The following is a 5000-nucleotide window of genomic DNA, read 5'->3' on the forward strand; positions in this document are numbered from 1 at the left end:
AGCACTTCATCATTCGTTTTCTTTCCTGTTCAGTTAATACGCAGTACTCTTCTGTTACACCACAGTTCAAAACTATTGACCTTTTTCTTGTCTATCTTCTTCAGCACCCAACACTCAGAACCATATGATGCAATTGGGAAAACTAATGAGTTCAATAACCTCAGCTTTGTCCGTAAGGGAATGCTTCGGTATTTCCAGATGTTATTGAGAGCAACTGTGGCGTTTTGGGCAATAGCAATTCTTCTTTTTATTTCCGGTGAATCATCACATGTGTTAGTAAAAACAGCTTCAAGATAAATGAACTCTTTCACAGTTTCCATAACCACTCCATTGACTGTAACATGTTCATCATCGTTCATTGCCGGTTATCTTTGAATCTTCATGGTCTTAATTTTCTTGGCATTAAGAAATAAACCAGCCTTTTCGCTAGCTTCTCTAACTTTATCTAGTAGTTGTTGTAGTTCAATGATACTGCTGGCAATTAATATTATATCATCGGCGTATCTTAGATTTGATATTTTGTATCCTCCAACATAAGTGGTTCTTACAGCTGCTTGTTGTTGGTCATACATGGCTTTTATTAGTTGGATGTTGTATTTTGGAAATTTCGTTCATGTTATTCCAGAGGATATCGTGATCAACAGTATCAAAAGCTTTCGAGTAATTGATGAAACACAGGTATAGGTCTTTCTGATGTTCTCTGTTTTTCTCTATGATCCTTATAGGTACCTTATATATGTATACATATATATATATATATATATATATATATATATATATATATATATATATATATATATATACTTATATATAGCATGTATATACACATATAAATAGATAAATAAAATAAATAAGTAAATATATAATATTATAATATATATATATATATAATATTATATATATATATTATATATATATATATATATATATTATATATATATATATATATATATATGTATATATAGACACACACCACGCACACACACACACACACACACACACACACACACACACACACACACACACACACACACAACATATATATATATATATATATATATATATATACATATATATATGTATAAATATATGTGGAAGAAAAAACCCACAATACAAAAACTAGATCTATTGAAAATGAGACTACAGTTTCGAAATCCACCTGGATTCCATCTCAGGTCTGAAGAGGAAAGGGAGAGGAGCGCGTATATAAAAGAGAGAGAGGAGAGGAAACGCGGGAACACGGGGCGGGTGAGGACAGACGAACGGAAGCAGAGGAAGGTCACATCAGGTCGGAGGTTCGGGCGGACTATGCGCCGGGTGGCCGGCATACGGTAGAAGGCGGAGGATATGGGAAGCAAGGAGACTGTCAGCAGGAGAAAAGCCGCTGTTCAAGTTGAAATTAGGCAGCAGCTTTATAAAGGAAGATTCCACCAGTCTGCGGGAGTGGACATCGGCGGAAGGAAACACAATCCGCGCTGCTGACCAGTCCATCTGATGACCAGTGTCCCACTGATGGCAAAAAGAGGGCGTTATTGTTGTGTCCCCTGGATATAGCGTACTTATGTTGAGACAGACGCTTGGTAAGACTGGCGCCTGTTTCGCCAAAGTACTGCTTGTCACAGGAGGCACAAGGAACAGCATAGGTGCCCACCTTCGCGGAGGAAGGAGGGCTAGTATGGACCAGGTTGCGACGGAGAGTGTTCACCTGGCGAAAGATCAGCCTGCAGTTGAGAGGGTGAAGAGGGCGACGGAGAGAGTAGATTTCCTCAGTGTAGGGCAGGCTGAGGACGGGCAAATGAGGAGTCAATTTAGGAGGAGAGTCGTGGTAGAAGGTACGCCGCGCCCTGGATAACGCGGCATCGAGAACATGACCAGGGTAGCCCAGTTTGGAGAAAGAGCGACGAAAGGAAGACAATCTCTCCATCCAGGTACTGGGGGTCACAGATGCGAAGGGCGCGAAGGAACAGCGAGGTGGCAACACCTCTCTTCACATGGAGAGGGTGGTATGAGAAGAAGTGTATGTACATACCACTATGCATGGGTTTCCTGATATGGAGAAGGAGAAGTGGTCAGCAGAGCGATGGACTAAGGGTCCAAGAAAGGGAGCCTGTTGTCAACCTCCCATTCCACCTTGAACGGATGGAAGGAGAGAGAGAGTTCAGCTGCATCAGGAAACCCGGAAACAGAGCAGGGTCATGAGGCCAGAGAGCAAAGACGTCGTCGACATACCTCAGCCAGATCGACGGCCGAATGGAGATGGAAGGGAGAAGCTCAGACTCGAAGAATTCCATGAACAGGTTTGCCAGGACTGGAGAGAGGGGAGACCCATGGCAACACGAACGTCTGAGAGTAAAAACGACCTTCGAAAGAAAAGGAATTAGAATCCACACACAGACGAATCAGCTGGAGGAAGGCGTCGGTGGGCAGAGGGAGACGAGGATCCTCTGCGGGAAGTCTCCTCTGGAGGAAAGCATGGACATCATCAAGCGGGACCTTGGTGAACAGGGAGTCAACGTCCAAGCTCATCATGGTCACCGGTGAAGCTCCGCGAACGCGGGAGATGAAGTCCTGAGAGTGGCGCAGGTGAGCAGGAGAGAAGGTGCCAAGAAGGGGAGTGAGACACTTTACCAGCCAGGCAGCAAGAGGGTGCGTCACAGATCCCCGGGAGGAGATGATGGGGCGCAGAGGCGCGGCAGACTTATGGGTTTTAGGAAAGCCCATAGAAATGAGGGGGTCGAGGGTTGATGACCCTGAACCTCTGGTATAGATTCGCCACCGGAAAACAGGCTGCTATCTCTTTCAGGCGACGGTGGAAGGTAGCAGCAATGCGTTCACGGGGGTCACTAGTCAAGGGAGCATAAGTGGAGGCGTCATCCAACAGGTCCTGGGCCTTCTGCAGGTAAGAGGCACGGTCGAGGACCACCACCGAGTTGCCCTTGTCAGAGGGCAGAATGGTGACGTCCTCCCTGCGCAGGCTTTGAAGGGCCTCACGGTAACTCCTAGGAATGGAAAGGTTAGGATTGAGGATAGATTCGAGGGCCGGGATGAAAGCACCACGAAGGAGAGAGACATCAGGCAAAGAGTTCCTGTGAGAAGAGATGAAACGGTCAAAGGAGGAAATAATGTCGATGGAGGTAAGGGGGTGAGGCGGAGAGCAAAGGAAAGACCGAACCCAAGGAGTTGAAGCTGGTGGGGGGTCAAGGACAGGGAAGATAAGTTGGTAACAGCGTCGGTGAGGGAGAAGCGGGACCAAGGACTGCGGGCGGTCAGGCTGGAAAGTTTCTGGGAGAGAGAGCGGCCATGGTTGGTGGAGAGGGACCGGGAAGAATCATGGGCAACGTCGGACATGAGCTGGAAGATATGTCTAGGGAGGCGCTCCTCCAGGAAGTCCGAACGTGCACGTGAACGGTAGAAGGCATGCTCGACGTCCCTCCTGCCAGCACGAATGCGTTCAAGGAGGAGAGAACGTGCATAGTCCGGAAAGGGAGATCCTTCCTCAGAATGTTTCAGTACATTAGCGATGGAGGAAGGGAGTACCTGCTCGTCAAGGCAGTCACGGAGGAAACGTAGTTGGTTCTTCCGTCGGGCCGTGGCGATGACTGAATCCTCGTAGGCACGAAAAGCAGGTACCATGTCAGGGAAGGAGGTGAACAGGAACGAGAGAAGATTTCTTTTAACCGTGGGGTCCATTATGAATAGCAAAACACTCTTCCGTGCTGATACAATGGAAGAAAAACCCACAATACAAAAACTAGATTTATTGAAAATGAGACTACAGTTTCGAAATCCACCTGGATTCCATCTTCAGGTCTGAAGAGGAAAGGGAGAGGAGGGGGTATAAAAGAGAGAGAGGAGAGGAAACGCGGGAACACGGGACGGGTGAGGACAGACGAACGGAAGCAGAGGAAGGTCACATCAGGTCGGAGGATCGGGCGGACTATGCGCCGGGTGGCCGGCATACGGTAGAAGGCGGAGGATATGGGAAGCAAGGAGACTGTCAGCAGGAGGAAAGCCGCTGTATGTCAACGACGTCTTTGCTCTCTGGCCTCATGACCCTGCTCTGTTTCCGGGTTTCCTGATGCAGCTGAACTCTCTCTCTCCTTCCATCCGTTTCAAGGTGGAATGGGAGGTTGACAACAGGCTCCCTTTCTTGGACACCTTAGTCCATCGCTCTGCTGACCACTTCTTTCTTCTCCATATACAGGAAACCCATGCATAGTGGTATGTACATACACTTCTTCTCATACCACCCTCTCCATGTGAAGAGAGGTGTTGCCACCTCGCTGTTCCTTCGCGCCCTTCGCATCTGTGACCCCCAGTACCTGGATGGAGAGATTGTCTTCCTTCGTCGCTCTTTCTCCAAACTGGGCTACCCTGGTCATGTTCTCGATGCCGCGTTATCCAGGGCGCGGCGTACCTTCTACCACGACTCTCCTCCTGAATTGACTCCTCATTTGCCCGTCCTCAGCCTGCCCTACACTGAGGAAATCTACTCTCTCCGTCGCCCTCTTCACCCTCTCAACTGCAGGCTGATCTTTCGCCAGGTGAACACTCTCCGTCGCAACCTGGTCCATACTAGCCCTCCTTCCTCCGCGAAGGTGGGCACCTATGCTGTTCCTTGTGCCTCCTGTGACAAGCAGTACTTTGGCGAAACAAGCGCCAGTCTTACCAAGCGTCTGTCTCAACATAAGTACGCTATATCCAGGGGACACAACAATAACGCCCTCTTTTGCCATCAGTGGGACACTGGTCATCAGATGGACTGGTCAGCAGCGCGGATTGTGTTTCCTTCCGCCGATGTCCACTCCCGCAGACTGGTGGAATCTTCCTTTAAAAAGCTGCTGCCTAATTTCAACTTGAACAGCGGCTTTTCTCCTGCTGACAGTCTCCTTGCTTCCCATATCCTCCGCCTTCTACCGTATGCCGGCCACCCGGCGCATAGTCCGCCCGATCCTCCGACCTGATGTGACCTTCCTCTGCTTCCGTTCGTCTGTCCTCAC

Source organism: Penaeus monodon, chromosome 10 (genome assembly GCF_015228065.2).
Source record: "Penaeus monodon isolate SGIC_2016 chromosome 10, NSTDA_Pmon_1, whole genome shotgun sequence".
Taxonomy (NCBI): Eukaryota; Metazoa; Arthropoda; class Malacostraca; order Decapoda; family Penaeidae; genus Penaeus; species Penaeus monodon.